Genomic DNA, 17,009 nt, shown 5'->3' on the forward strand with positions numbered 1-17,009 from the left:
GTACCTTATGTTCTTTAAAAAGATGGTTTTAAATAAAAGTGTTCCGAAAAATGAGCCGTCTTTGAATCCTTTTCCCCCCTTTGAGCAATTACCGCAATCAGAACTAATTTTGAAAAGTACTCAATTAGACGGCAATCGAATGTGAGACATCACCTTCGCAAAGCCTGCTGAGCGCTGGACACGCTGACTTCTCTTGATTTCAGAAGGAATATGGTGTGTGTGTGTGTGTGTGTGTGTGTGTGTGTGTGTGTGTGTGTGGGTGTGTGTGTGTGTGTGTGAAACCTCCTGTAAATTTCATTTTATATATAAAATAAAGAAAAAAAGAGAGCAATCTGGAACAAAAGTTACTTACAATTTACTCCAGATGGAAGAAAAGAACATTCAGTTTTTATGTAACAGACTTATTATTTAACTATATTTCAATAAATGCACAACTTTAAAAAATTAAGCCAGTGAACATTAAGAATTTTTTTTGCTGACTTCTTTAATCAAGTGAATTAACCACATGTTATTTTACAAATGAATGATTAAAAATTATGACCATATAAAGCATTGTTTACGGATATGTGCTTACTAGGTACGGATTGAATCTTTGAAAAGCTAGTTGGCTTGGGTGGGGGTTTTGTTTGGTTGTTGTTGTTGTTGTTGTTGTTGTTGTTGTTGCTGCTGCTGTTGTTGTTTGAGAAATGGTCTTGTTATGTAATTCAAGCTTGGGTCAAGCTTACTATATTTTTACTTTAATTTTTTTGGGGGTGCAGCGAACTTTATTGATGGTATTCAAGAGAGAAGGGAGGGCTCCCTAGGTGCCTCCTATTATTATGGGGTCTGGGATGGAATTGTGAGGGAGATGCTCAGTGTTGGAGGCTGAGTTGGGGTGGGGACTTCTCAGCAACTGAGGGCCTCTCTCTTGCTCTCAGTATCCTTGCTGGGCTGGGTGGTCCAGAGTTTCTTACTCCTTGGAGGCCATGTAGGCCATGAGGTCCACCACCCTGTTGCTGTAGGCATATTCATTGTCATACCAGGAAATGAGCTTTACAAAGTTGTCACTGAGAGCAATGCCAGCCCCAGCATCAAAGGTGGAAGAGTGGAAATTGCTGTTGAAGTCGCAGGAGACAACCTGGTCCTCAGTGTAGCCCAGGATTCCCTTTAGTGGGCCCTTGGATGCCTGCTTCACTACCTTCTTGAGGTCATCATACTTGGCAGGTTTCTCCAGGCGGCTTGTCAAATCCACAATGGATACATTGGGGGTAGGAACACGGAAGGCCATGCCAGTGTTTCCCTTTCAGCTCTGGGATGACCTTGTCCACAGCCTTGGCAGCACCAGTGGATGCAGGGATGATGTTCTGGGCTGCCCCACGGCCATCACGCCACAGCTTTCCAGAGGGGCCATCCACAGTCTTCTGAGTGGCAGTGATGGCACAGACTGTGGCAATGAGCCCTTCCACGATGCCAAAGTTGTCATGGATGACCTTGACCAGGGGGGCTAAGCAGTTGGTGGTGCAGGATGCACTGCTGACAATCTTGAGGGAGTTGTCATATTTCTTATGGTTCACACCCATCACAAACATGGGGGCATTGGCTGAAGGGGTGGAGATGATGACCCTTTTGGCCCCACCCTTCAAGTGAGCCCCAGCCTTATCCATGGTGGTGAAGACGCCAGTAGACTCCAGGACATACTCAGCACCAGCGTCACCCCATTTGTTGTTAACGGGATCTTGGTCCTGGAAGATGGTGATGGGCTTCCCGTTGATGACAAGCTTCCCATTCTCAGCCTTGACTGTGCCATTCAACTTGCCATGGGTAGAGTCATACTGGAGCATGTAGACTATGCAGCTGAGGTCAATGAAGGGGTCGTTGATGGCAACAATGTCCATTTTGCCAGATGCAGAGCAGAAGGCAGCCCTGGTAACCAGGCACCCAATATAGCCAAATCCGTTCACACTGACCTTCACCATCTTGTCTATGAGATGAGACTGGAACTGCAAGAGAAGACGTGGCTGTCTCTGGAACAGGGAAGAGCAGAGAGCCTACTTTAATTTTTTAGAGCTGAATGTCACTCTGTAGCCCAGATTTGCCTTGAACCCATGGTAGTCTGTCTGTCTCTAGCATCACTATGCCTAATTCTGTTCTTCTCTCTCTCTCTCTCTCTCTCTCTCTCTCTCTCTCTCTCTCTCTCTCTCTGTGTGTGTGTGTGTGTGTGTGTGTGTGTGTGTGTGTGTGTGTGTGTGTTTCATGTGTGTGTCACAGAAGCATAGGTATTACATCATGTATGTGGAATTCAGAGGACAACCTTGGGTATATCCTCACTATACACTTTGGGATCTCTCTGTTGTTTTTCTACTGCATAGGCCCATCTAGATGGCCTCTGAACTTCTATTGCTATCTCCCATCTTCCTGTGGTACTACTGGGATGACAGACGTTCATGCTTCTCACCTGGCTTTTACATGAGGATTTGAACCTAGGTCTTTACACTCGAGCTGCAGGCAGCTCTACCCACTAAGCCGACTCCCCAGCCCTCTCACTCCAGCCATTTTAAAAACAGGCTTATAACGGTGCTTTCAAACTCTTAAGTCACCATACATGTAACTATCTCCATAATCACATATGTAACCAGATAACACATCAGAGAGAAGACCTTACAGAACTGTGCTGCAACTGGGTGGAAGAGACAGTTACAGAGGGTGTCTTGTGAGACTGGGTCTTTCTGACACTGTGACATCTAAATAAAGTTCTAAGAAGAAAAGTACGAGGTAAACTGGGGATTGTTCTAGATATGGCTTTATCATCATCACCACCATCATCATCACCATCACCACCACCACCACCACCACCACCATCATCATCATCATCATCATCATCATCATCATCATCATCTTGGGTTTATTTATTTCCATTCTCTGTATATGTATTTTTAGTCTACATATATGTATGTGCACCATCTTTGTCCCTAGTACCTTCTGGAGTTATGGATGGCTGTGAACCACTATATGGGTGCAGCGAACTAAACAAATGTTCTTCCCCAATGAGCCATCTCTCCAGCTCTTAGACCTGGTTTATTGGTGCAACATCCAGTTGACCTCTAAGACTATGCTGATTAAAGATATCACGATAAAAATCATAAATGTAGTAAGTGTCCATATTTTAATTACAGTGTGGACCACTACACCCACCAGGCAGGAATTTGGGAGAGCATGACATGATCTCTTCCATCAGCAGAAGCAATACTCATTTATATGCACTCCATTGTTCAAATCACATAAGAACACAGTTCTCAAAGAATACTTTCATTATTTAAAATCACTCCAATAGAAAAAAGCAAGCCAATACCTATTGATTCATGGAACAACCAATTCTTCAAAACTCTACTAGGTGAGTGGGGTCCTGCTGATAAAGTGAAGAAATTAAAAAAACAAACCCCACACTTAGATAAGTTAATGCATACCTATTCACACAAATGACATATTCATTAATATCACACTATCTCTAAGTAAAGATATTATGTATTCAAAAGTATTATCTGCCTCTGGCCTAGCAGAAGAGTCAGGCTTGTGCACACACAAAAATTCATGCTCTTGTTTGGTATGCTAACATACAACTGTAATCTAGCATTTGGAGGTAGAGGCAAGAAGATTGGGGGTTCAAGACCATTTCTGGCTATATGGCCAGACCAATTCGAGCCTAGGGTACATGAGCTATTATCCCAAAACAGACAAACAAACAAAGAAACAACAACAAATTTTACACTGCCTTCAATATAAGTATAAGAGCATTAGACATAAGTACTGGCCCCCAGAAGTGCTATATTATTATAACAATTACTGTGCATTATGTACCACTACTAGAACTATATTTGAAACCAACTCTAGGCCTCAGAACAACTCTGCAAGGAGGTATTATTTCCATTTTACAGATGATTTATCAAAATGGCTTAATAGTGCTGGGTTGTACCTCAGAGTAGATTGCCTAGAATTAAAAATGTCCCTGCTTCAAACTGCACCTCCTCCACACACACACACACACACACACACACACACACACACACACACACACACACACACACACACACCTAATCCAGGCACACTCACATGCACATGTGTACACAAAAGGGCTTATTATCTGTAAAGGGGGAAGTTGATTTATTCAGACTTAAAGTGACGAGTTACAATGCCCCTCTCAGGATAAGCTGTGGCATTCTGAACAATACACCATCTCAAAGCAAAAGCTCTACATGTCCCCATCGAGTCCCAGAGGCTATCACATGAAATCCTGCTCTGCCCCCGTACTGCTCCAAACACTTCATACTCATCGTTTTGTTCTTTCAACAATTCTCCAAGATAGATAATAATGCCCCACATTACAGACACAAAATCTGATTCAGAGGGTCTAAGTAATACACCCCAAATAGTTCGCCCTGTGGGGCTACCAACCAAGAGCTGTCTAACCTTCAAACACTCTGTTATCCTGAAGCATTCTTTGTAAACTGCTGACACCTCTTCTCTGTGCCTGTTAGAGTTATGCCCCCCCACCCCACCCCAGCCTCTTCTCTGTCTTCAAAACCAAACACAGTTGTTCCTGCTTCAATCTCAAACACCCCAGGCGTTATAACCAGAGTAAACGTGTCTGCTTCAAACCTAACACTTACCTTGTAACACTGTGATTATTTGGATAGATTTCTCTTCCCATGGGAGGTGAAAAACCTTGGCTAGAAAAATGTTTCGTACTCACTGTGAGTTCCCAGTGCATAACACACAGTGAGGTTCCTATGTTGATAGTCAATGTGACCCTTGGTGACAGACATGACAGCATGCTGCAAATTTAAGAGACTTCCCCAAAGAGACAGGACAGGTTCTCCCTCCCCTATGCAGAACCTCAGTTTTGATTGCTTGTGTTTCCTTACTTTTTACTTAATCTTTTTAAAGAGTCATGGAATGTTAAAATCGCTCCCCCTCAGTGTTTGTCACTGACCTACAAGTCATTCTATCTCCATTCTCCCAGGCCAGTCTCAGAGAAGTCTGTCATTTCACATCAACAAACAAACAAACAAACAAAAAACAAAATGGAGGCCTGGGCTAGGGATGAGGATGAGGGCAGTGTGTATGACTCCCACGTACAAATTCAAGATGGAAAGAGAAAAGAGAAAGAAAGAAGAAGGGAAGGGAAGGACAGAAATAGCAAAGGAGAAAAGAAACTGAAAATTGGTTTTGTAATTTTTTGTTTTGTTTTGTTTCTTACAAAATCTAGATTAATGTTTCTGGTTAACTGAACATAAATGGCCAAAAACCTTTCTTTTTCTTTTAAATCTATGGGTTCTCAGCATAGACACAAGCTTTTCCCTGCCAGGGAAATGTGATAGCCACGAGACGTAGACATCTGTAAAGGAGCAGGCTGAACCATGGTTCACCTCAGCCTTGCACACAGATGGGCGGGCTTGAACTGACGTGTGTGCCCAGAGCATCTGCCATGTCTACGCTGCTATCTAAGAAAAGTAACCCCTTTCCTTCTCCCTTAGCAGGCTAGAAAATTACAACATGGGGGAGACAAACAAGTGACTGGGTCCATACCTTCTTGTCCTACAACCTAAAACTTAATTCTAAAGTTTCCACTGTCCAGGTTATGCACAAATCCAAGGCAAATTTTCAGATATGAATTTTAACTATACTATTTTCTTTATCAAGACAATTATATCAAGATAATCAGGTGGTTCTTTTAATAACTTCTTTCTGCTTTAGAGGAGACACTTAGGTATAATTTTCCTGCAGGCTTCTATGTAAAACAGACTAATACAAAGATCTGGCTTTTCTTTTCTTTTCTTTTTCTTTTTGGAACTCTTTCCTGAATAGAGAAGTTCGTGGATAATTGGCAGTTCTGTCTGGACAGAGCGTTACTGCTTTGTGGTCTAAAAAACATAGCCTACTTGTCCAAATTAGTTCAAGAAATCTCCCATTTCTGAGAGTTGGGCTGGCTGCCAGCTCCATAAGAGAGAAAAACAGCCTCTGAGGAGATGAGTCAGTGTGTGTCATGTTAAGCCTGAGTTGTGCACACACGGGCATCTAAGGGATTGCTCAAGACTTGCCAACTCTCCCCCTACAGTACATAACGTGTACCTTTGCCAACCAAGTTCAGCCTGTCCTCTTCCTCGCTAGACTGTTTACCAAGAACATTGCCACATGATGTGTCTCAAGATGTATTGTAAACAGGATCAGCAAGCAGACACAGGAGGAGGCTTAGAGCTGATGTTGGAGGACACATAGGTTAAGCTTGGTGCCTGCTACTGTCTTTTTTTTTTTTTTTTGCCAAACTCCTTTTAAAAACAGATTGGTTGACTTTAAGCCTATAACTGTTTACTTAATCCCATTCCTGAAATGCAGCCCTCTTGGGAAAGAAGACATAATCAAGGCTTCCTGTTCTTCAAAAATAGGCCTCACTCAAAGTGTGACCCGGAACAGCAGGGAGGTCACAAGGCCAAAGAAAAGAGCCAATGACAAGGCCATTTGCCAGAAATGAGAGGGAAACACGAATACCTTGATTATTCTTCTTATCCACACTCAAAAGTACACTGGATGAGCAGATGGATAAGGGATGGTGGATGGAAATGAGACCGAAATAGTTACAAACTCCGAAGGCAAAGATTCCAGATGTCTCAACACACATTCCTTCAAAAGCAAGCTTAACAGTGCCCAGAGAGTAAACTTCTTGGATTTACAAGAATAATTAACTGATGTGCTCTTTAACTGCCTCGGCATAAATAGCACATTCCCTGGGGGAAAGTTGTATTTATTTTTCCTGTGTTAGCTAGAAAGTAATAAGAACTACTAAGTTGAATTAAGATGAAACTTATTCCCCCCTTTATAAATATTTATGAATGGTATAATGTTGTATGCCTATAATCCAAGGACTCAAGGAATATAGGCAGACAGAAGAATGGTCAGTTTAAGACTAACCTAGGCTGTGCAATAAAAGTCTGTCACACTCTCATACATAGATACACATACATACTCAAACATATATACACAAACCCATACACACACAGTCATGTACACATATATGCACATATGCACACACTCATATACATACACACACATATACACACAAAACACTCAAACACATACCCACACACATGTGTATACACATGTATACACACACTCACAAGCATACACACATGCATATACACACATACACACACACACACTCACAAGCATACACACACAAAACACTCAAACACACACCTCCACACATGCGTATACACAAGTATACACACACTCACAAGCGTAAATGCATGTACACACACACATACACACACACACACACACACACAGCTTTATTATTCGATCTTGGACTTTAATCCCTTTTAGCTTCAGCAGTTATTTTTAACAGGGTAGAACTTCAATTTACAAATTCAAAAGTTACAACTCTGTTCAACACTGAATTGGCCCATTTAATACTTCATTTTATCATGGGATTGTGTAAATTGGTAGTTATAAATACTCCTATTAACTGTCTTCAGTGACCAGCACAGTTTTGCCAACAGCATTCAATGCCATGGCCACTTCCACAGCATTCACAGAGGGGTCTCTTTTTGAGACAGGATCTACTAGGACTATGTATTCCCAACTGACCTGGAACTATCAAAGTAGTCCAGGCTAACCTTGAACTTGCTGTGATGCTCCTGCCTCAAGATTCTAGTGCTGAAGTCACAGATAGGCACTACTTTAACAGCTTAAATATCGTTGTCCTTGTTGTTGTTACTCGGTACGCTGGAAGGAAAACCTGCATGCCTTTTTCAGAGCATTTTCTTTAAAAAAATGTAAAAGAGGAAAAGCAGACAAGCCCTACTTGAAAATTTTTTCATGTGGTTTGTTAGCATGTTTTAAATGTGCTTAATTTGAGCCAAACATGATGGCACGTGCTTATTATAGTATTCAAGAGGTTGAGGCAGGAGGATTGATGTTACTCCCAATTTATCTTGAGCTATATAAGACTCTATCTCAAAAATAGCCCTTTAAAAATTATTTAAAAGACTTAAATTTGTTGAATAAAATAATCTAAAACGTATTTTTCACTAAAAATAAACAAACAAAACTAAACACAAAACAAAAAACACAGAATGGGGATTATAGGTGTAACTCAGCGGGGAGCAGGACTTGGGCTCAGGATATTAGAGGTTCTGAGTTCCATCCCCAGGATGGGATGTTGTGGGCAGAGCATGATGACGCACTTCAGTAATTCAAGTACTTGGGAAACTAAAGCAGGAGGATGACATATGTGAGCTTGGCATGGACTCTGCATGGAAACCTTGAGCTTTTTGGAGGTGGCAGGAGTGTTTTTGGCTGTTCTGTTGGTTGGTTGGTTGGTTAGTTGGTTGGTTGGTCGACTGGTTGGTTGGTGCTTTGGTTTTGGTTTTTGCTTCCTGGTTTTTTTGTTTGTTTGTTTGTTTGTTTTGATTATTTAAGAAGCAAAATGAGTGTGTACATAAAAAAGTATACATTGTTTTTCAAAGAAAATCGGAGTCAGACCTCATAGTTCAGACCCGTAACCTAGATACACAGGCAGCTAGAGCAAGAGAATCCTAAATCCAAGTCTGACCTAAGCTACAGACTGCATCACAGACAGCATGAGCAACATGGTAAGACTGTCGAAATCATGTATGAAAGGAAAACTGAGTAATTACTCAGGAGCAGAGAGCACGTGTGGTCTCTAGCACAAAATTAGAGGAGAAAGAAGATGAGGGGGTTGAGGAGGAACAGAGACAGGCAGAGATAGAGAGAAGAGAAGGGAAGAAGAGAAGAAGGAAGGAAATCACGGCCTAGAGAATAATCCTTTGATAGCTTGGTTTGCCTCTTAGTTATGAATGTCAATTTAGATATTAGCCTCCAGTGGCTGAAGAGATTTGGGGTCCATTACATGACTTTTCTATATTTCTCAATTTTTAGTAAGTATAAATTGTCACTATTTTTTATTGGTTACTTTGGTTATTTAGATTATTGCCTTAAAACTCCCCATTATTTAAAATTTTTCATTCGAAACTTCTTTTTGGCTTCTGAATTAGGCCACACATTAAGAAAACATGTAACATGTAGACATGTTCAAAAGCAAACCTTCCTGAGATGACTGTCCGGTGGCCTGCTATCACTTCTGGCAAGAAACTGGGTTAGACCTCTGACTTGAAGAAGTGACTGCCACATCTTGGAAAAGACAAGGGAGATCCTCATTGCCCCCACCAGGAACATCACTGTCACTTTTGAGGAGTCCTGGTAATGCTGAGCATTATGGATAAGCAGAATCATCTTACAGACAAATGGAAGATTTATTCAATTCCATTCCAATTAGCAAATAAATCATCCCTTGGGTCTACAACTGTTGCTAGCATAGAGGAGCAAATAGAAGCCATTCCATTGCACTCATAGTTGCCCACACAAGATCAAATCAAGACCAGCCAATGTTTTAGTAGGAGGCACTAATTAGATTCAGTGAGTTTAAGAAACAAAAAGTGAAAAGGAGACCAAGGGCATGATGTATTGCCACCCTCACTGCTTTGCCCCCTAGGCTTCCTCTCAACCAGGAATTAGAACCAAGATATACTTGTAAAGAGTGGACTGTCTTAGTCAGGGTTTCTATTCCTGCACAAACATCGTGATCAAGAAACAAGTTGGGGAGGAAAGGGTTTATTCAGCTTACACATCCACGTTGCTGTTCATCACCAAAGGAAGTCAGGACTGGAACTCAAGCAGGTCAGGAAGCAGGAGCTGATGCAGAGGCCATGGAGGGATGTTACTTACTGGCTTGCTTCCCCTGGCTTGCTCAGCTTGCTTTGTGTAGAACCCAGTACCAGCTCAGGGATGGCACCACCCACACTGGGCCCTCCCACCCTTGATCACTAATTGAGAAAATACCTTACAGCTGGATTTCACAGAGGCACTTCCTCAAGGAAGACTCCTTAATCCGTGATAACATCAGTTTGTGTCAAGTTGACACACAAAACCAGCCAGTACAGGTACTTACTGGGGTTAAAAAGGAAATGATTGGTGGATGAATAAGGAGAAGTTGACATTCAGGCTTCCCAGTTCCAAGTCATAGCCATGCTGATCTCAAGACCAATACCTGGGAATGAACACTAACAAAACCTTGAGAGGAGGATCCCTACTAGACCCAGTTACTCCAAAACTAAAGGGACCCTGCATTGCTGTCCTGGCCAATCTGATGGTAAAGGTCATTGAAGTAGACAACTGGGTTCATCTTTCTAGAGTTGAGCCCATTCCACTGACTCTAGAATCAACAATGAAATACTGTCGTGCCAACTCAACATCTACCGCTACATTTAAAAAACTCGTCCATAGGGGTTGGGGATTTAGCTCAGTGGTAGAGCGTTTGCCTAGCAAGCGCAAGGCCCTGGGTTCGGTCCCCAGCTCCGAAAAGAAAAAAAAGAAAAAAAGAAAAAAAAAAACTCGTCCATAGTCATTTGCCTGACTATGATGGCTGCAAACTAACACCACCCTTGACCATTTTTCTGAGCTTTTTTTCTTTGTCCTTTTATTGAAATTCAGCTTCCAAAATGCCGGTCAGTGAAGCAGGTAGGCCAACTGCACATATACCCACTCTCATCAGTCGCATCTCCAGCTCTGTAGCAGACCACCTGATGCACCCTTCTCTTTCCCCTCCTAACTTCCTTCACTCATCCCTTTATCCTGATCTCCAGCTCCAGCAGGTCCTCCCCAGGAAAACTACAAGCCACTCTGGTCAGGGAAGCAGGGACTCCAAACCTAATGCACCTCCATCCCTGTAGCAGGCCACATGCTGCACCCCACCCCTCCTTTCTTAGCCCTTCTCCAGTGTATCACATAGATCTTTGACTTTAATCTTCCTCTCCACTCACTGTTACCCCAGCACCCCCCAACTCCAGCAGGCAGGCATGTTTCAGATCCTCATTCTCCCTTCTTACTTCACATTCAATCCCTGAGTCTCATGGGTTCTCCACATTTTCTGCCCCCATTCCCCAGTGACTAAGCAGATCCTGATGGAACACCCTACCTTCCTCCCTTTCCCGTGACCCTCCCACCATCACATTCCCCAAGTCAACTCCTAATACCTAGAAATACATTCTTACCCAGAACCCCGATAGCTACACCTATCAGGATCCCAGAAGAATTTCTTATCAGAAAACACACAGCCACCATACTTTCCTAAGAAGCAAAGAAGTCAACAGAAACTAAGGAACAACTCAACAAGAACAAGACCAGAGATCAGCACCTAAAATTACAAACTTTCCAAACCTAGATGTCAGCATAAAAACATAATAAATGTAATCAACCATATAAACAAATGAAAAGAGGAAAACCACGTGATTATTTCATTTGATGCAGAAAAGACTTTTGACAAAATCCAACACCCCTTCATGATAAAAGTCCTGGAGAGACTAGGGATTCAAGGGACATACCTAAACATAATAAAGGTAGTTTACAAGGTCAGAGGCAACATCAACTTTAGGGAGAAACTCAAAGCAATTCCACTAAAGTCAGAAACAAGAAAAGATTGTCTGCTTTCCCCATACAGATTAAATATAAGATTTGATACTTTAGGTAGAGCAATAAAACAATGGAAAGAAATCAAGGGCAAATAAACTGGAAAAGAAGAAGTCAAATATCTTTATTTGTAGATGATGTATGTGTACATAAGTGTAGATGACAGTATACATAAGAGACCCCAAAGATTCCACCATGGAACTCCTACAGTTGATAAACACTTTCTACACAGTATCTAGACACAAAATTAACTTGCAAAACTTAGTAGCTCTCCTATATACAAATAACAAATGGACTAAGAAAGATATCATGGAAACAACACCTTTTGCGATAGCATCAAATAATATAAAATATCTTAGGGTAACTCTAACCAAGCAAGTAAGACTTGTAATAAAGGCTTTAAGACATTAAAGAAAGAAATTGAAGAAGATATCAAAAGATGGAAAGATTTCTCATGTCCATGGATTAGTAGGACTGATATAGTAAAAATGGCCATCTTACCAAAAGCAATGTACAAAACAGTTCCAAAGCAGTTCTTTACAGATCTGGAAAGGACAGTTTTGAGCTTCACATGGACACACACACACACACACACACACACACACACACACACACACATAAAACAGCAACAACAACAAAAAGCAAACAATAACAAAAACCAGGATAGCTCAATCTTGAATAATAATAAGAAGAAGAAATATTACTTGACCCAATTGCAAGTTATACTATAGAACTATAGTAATAAAAACAGCATGGCATTGACCCAAACACAGATATGTCAACTAGTGGGATCAAATCAAGGAGCCAGTCATAAATCCATTCACTTATGGACACATGATTTTTATAAAGAAGCCAGAAATACACACTTTGAAAAGACAACACCTGGGGTTGGGGATTTAGCTCAGCGGTAGAGCACTTGCCTAGCAAGTGCAAGGCCCTGGGTTCGGTCCCCAGCTCGGAAAAAAGAAAAAAAAGAAAAAAAGAAAAAGACAACACCTTCCACAAATGGAGCTGGTCAGATTAGATTTCTGCACAAGGAAGAATGAAAATACATCTATACTTACCATACCCTGCACAAATCTCAATGCCAAATGGAACAATACCTCAATATAAGACCAGATATGCTGAACAGATAAAACCTGAACACTGAAGAGAAAATGAGGAATATCCTCGAAATCATTAGCGCAGGCAAGGTTTTCTGAACAGAATACTGTTGTCACAGGCACTAAGATCAACAATTAATAAATGGGATTGCATGAAATGGAAAAAGCTTCTATATTGCAAAGAACACCATCACTCAGACAAAGCAGCAGCCTAAAGAATGAGAAAAGATTTTTTACCAATTATGCATCTGATCGAAGGCTAATATCCAACCACCAAAGTATATTATAAACTGCAAAAACTGGATATAGGGGAAACAAATAACCCAATTATAAAAAATGAGGTACAGATAGAAACAGAATTCTCAAAAGGCAAAACTCAGATAGGTGAACAACACTTGCATCAGTGAATGCAAATCGAAACCACCTAGAGATTTCATCTTCGTTGGGATTTAGCTCAGTGGTAGAGCGCTTGCCTAGCAAGCACAAGGCCCTGGGTTCGGTCCCCAGCTCGAAAAAAAAAAAAAAAAAAAAAAAAAAAAGAGATTTCATCTTCTACCTGTCAGAGTGGCTTAGGTCAATAAATCAAGAGACAGCTCATGCTATAGAGGATGTGGAATAAGGGCAACACTCATCCATTGCTAACAGGAACGCAAACTTGTGCAGCCACTATCGAAATCAATTTGGTGATTCCTCAGGAAGATCTAGCTATACCATTCTTGGGCATATACCCAAAGGCTGCCTCATCCTACCACAGGGACACTTGCTCAGCCATGTTCTCTGCTGCTCGTTTCATAACAGCCAGAAACTGGAAACGGACTAGATGATTGTCAATAGATGAATGGATAATAAAAATGTGATATATTTACATAATGACTCAGCCATTTAAAAACATTTTGATGTATATAGGTAAATGAATGGAACTAGAAAAATCACTAAGTGAGATATGCCAGACCCAGAAAGAAACATGGTATCTATTTGTTTGTAAGTGGCTATTAACCATTAACTCAATGATAACCAAGTTACAATCTATAGAACCACAGAGATTGGATATTAAGGGAATAGGGGTAGGGGCAGATAGTTCGCCCTAGGATAGAGAAATAGAACAGTGTGAATGGATGAAGGGACTGCCTTTGGTACAGGAAGGAACTCTGTAAACTACCAAATTAGAAGAATAAATACCTACAAACTACAAACTCTTTAATCTACAATAATCTCTGGTTTACGAGATTTGCTAAGGCAATAGTGGCACAAAATTTGTGGGAGTAACCAACCAATATTTGATTTGACAGGTTTATTCCATGAGATGAAACCCCCATGTTTTAGAGTACACAGGTAATCAAGAATTTGAGACTAGGTATCCCAGGGATCTAGGGTAAACCCAAACACTACTGCTCTCACAAAAATAAAAAAAATAGCAATAAAATAACTCTGAATGGTATTCTGCTATAAAACAGTGCCTTGCCCTGCCATCATCAGAGAAGCTTCCTCCTGCAGCAGATAGGAACAATACAAGACCCACAGCCAGATATCACTCAGCGAGTGAGAGACCTTGTAATACTCAGCCCTAAAGGGGAAATTTTATCAAATCCCTCCCTCGGGGATCAGGGACTACGGCAGACGAGAAAGCATGAAGCGTGTGGGAAAGAGAATGGAGACCAAGAAAACAAATCAAGTTGTTGTAATATGAACTCATAGTTAGAGGCACCAATGCCCAGGAACTGCACGGGTCAGTACCAGCAGGGGTCCTATAGCTAAATGAAGTGGACACATGGCCCAAATCCCTAATCTAGAATCAATCCCAGTTGATTAAACACCTAAAAATGAAAATTTAGGGTTTTTTCCAAGGTAGTCAGTCTTACTGGACAAAATTCAGGCTACATATCCAGCAAAAGGTGGCCAACAGAAAATGAACCCCGTGGCATCTTTGGAAGTTCTCTGTCTTCTAATGTCACATCGGGGACTTTTCTTTGTATTAAATTTTATCTTAATATATTTGTAACCACGAGCTTTTCCACCCATGCTCAAGTTCTTGGAATTAACAACTCTAAGACTGAATTATTTATGAATAATTGCCTAGGTCACAGACACAGATGAATAGTCCATTTCTGAATTAACCCAAAATGTCGATGTTTTCCTTACCACAGGCTTTAATTCACACATCCAGCCTGAGGCTCATCTATTAAATTCCCTTTCTTCCTACACAAAGATGGGTTCTGTTCCCTATATAGAAAGCCTGTTTAAGAGTTTCTATAGATTCTTCTTGCTTGTCTAAGCCCTCAGCTGGTAACTATTACTCAGGGCTTGCACTTGAAGACTCAGAACTACATCCTCTTTTACATTGTCCCCTGATCCTGCTATCTTGATATCTTAGAGGCAGGTCAGTTCAGGTTTCTCCTGGGGAAGACCCACACCTGACCAGTTTGAACTCCCTTCTTATAAAAGTCTACTAAAAATAATTGTTTCCCCATCACTAAATAGCACAAGTTCTCTTGGTTCCTATGAGATCCTAAAAGAGGTGTCTCATATTTTCAAAGGCTAGACGATCAAATATAGCCCAAATAACCTAGACTTCCCCTTGGCCTGGTACCAATTTGTCAGTACAAGGAGTAACCCTACAAAGCTAAACCTGAAAGAGTGTGTCCAACTTGATACCTGAAACTCTACTTATTGGCCTCAAAATCATTGTTCACATGCAGATCCTGAGAGGATCTTGCCTTTAACCGTACACTTCTGATCCAAGCTGCCTGATTCATAAGACCTCTACTAGATTTATAGCCAATCAGTCTTTTTAATATTATCACATTTCAGAGGCACACTTGCTTGTCTGACTATGCAACAGCAAATATTTCTGTGACTTGGGAAAATGTCTCCTTGCTCCTCCCAGCACACAAAATATCCATGTTCACAGGCACCTCTGATTTCACAGGTAATGGCTCTGAGTAGCTTGCTTGGGAAAGGTTTCTTGGTAGTTGGGGCATGGGAGATAAAACTGTATGTCCACAAGCAATGGCAAAAAGAAACTGCCAGGGCCATGCAAAACACTGAAGTAGCTAGCCCAAATTCAATATCAACTAGACTTCCCAGAAGGAGCAGTCCTCTAAAATAGGAGAGTCTAAGAGCTACTCATTGCAGAACAAGAGAGAACTTGCATATGTTTCCAGGAGGAATATTGGTGTTTACTCTTCTAATGTTGTTTTTAATCCATAAGTCTGGAGAGGTCCAAGGGCATATCAGCAAGCCCCCCAAGGGACTGAAGTGATTGGTAATCTGGACAACAGTCTTTTGGTCAAGTTGAACACTGTCGGCACTCCTTACCATGGTAGCAGTGGTTTTGTTTGTTTTTTTGTTTTTGTTTTTGTTTGTTTTTGTTTTTCAGAACCAACAGGTCCATTTCCAAATGGTCCTTCAAGGACAGCTGCCATCTGGAACAGAAAAAGACTGTCACGTGATCATGGCAAAGGGAGACATCTGTTCGACCCTGAATGAGCAAGCTGAGAAATTTTATGGATATTTTCCAATAGGGCCCCAGGAGATAGAACAGCTTTAGGGATAGAATAGGAGAGACTGTTTCCGCCCTACTCACTCAGCATGTAGCAGCTCCAAGGAGGATTGCTTTCCACCTTCAGCTTCCCTAACCAATGAGGCAGGCAAGCATAGGAGAGACTACAGTCTGAAATCCTATTTGGTTTTAGTTACACGTACACCATCCCTTCTAACAATGCTCTAAGCAGCCTGGCCCCTTGAACTGCATGTACTATGCACATATACTCTTTTTGACTTGGTTTCTATTGCTGTGATAAACACTATGACCAAGCACAGCTTTGAGAGAACTTCACCTTACAATTCCCAGGCTACAGCCTATCACTGAGGGAAGTCAGAGCAGGAACCCCAGCAGGGCTGCGCTAGGGAGGCTAAAACTGAAGCAGGGCCTCAGAGGAGTGTTGTTTATTGGAGTGCTCCCCATGGTTTGCCTAATGCTACCTGGCCAGAGACACCACTGTTCCCAGTGACCTGAGCTCTCCTCTGTCAGCCATCAGGCAAGGAAAGGCCCCCACAGATTTGCCTGCAGGCAGTGTGATGCAGGGCTTTTCTCAGTTGAGGCTCTTCTTTCTAGATGCCTCTAGCTAGTTTGTCAAGCTGGCAAAATATCTAAACAAATCAAACCCCTATGGAACAATGTCATATCAGATGCAGCCCCCACCCCAATCTCCACCATACATCCGTACTTGACTCTGAACAACAATATTAAGCTTCTTTGCCTATAACACCAATTACATTTAAAGGGTGAAGGACAGGTTGGTGATTATGAACACATGTGACTCTTGCTCCCCAGCTCTCTGTATCTGGCTGCTCACAAGCATCTTATTATGGCTTCCACAGGCAACGGCA

The 17,009-nt window shown here is 41.5% G+C and overlaps 1 pseudogene; it reads right to left on the minus strand.

Annotated features, from left to right (window-relative positions):
• Nucleotides 1-949: 949 nt before the first annotated feature.
• LOC116893741 lies at nucleotides 950-1,955 on the minus strand (annotated as a pseudogene).
• Between the last annotated feature and the right edge of the window lie 15,054 nt (nucleotides 1,956-17,009).

This window comes from Rattus rattus, chromosome 2 (assembly GCF_011064425.1).
Source record: "Rattus rattus isolate New Zealand chromosome 2, Rrattus_CSIRO_v1, whole genome shotgun sequence".
NCBI classification, from domain to species: domain Eukaryota; kingdom Metazoa; phylum Chordata; class Mammalia; order Rodentia; family Muridae; genus Rattus; species Rattus rattus.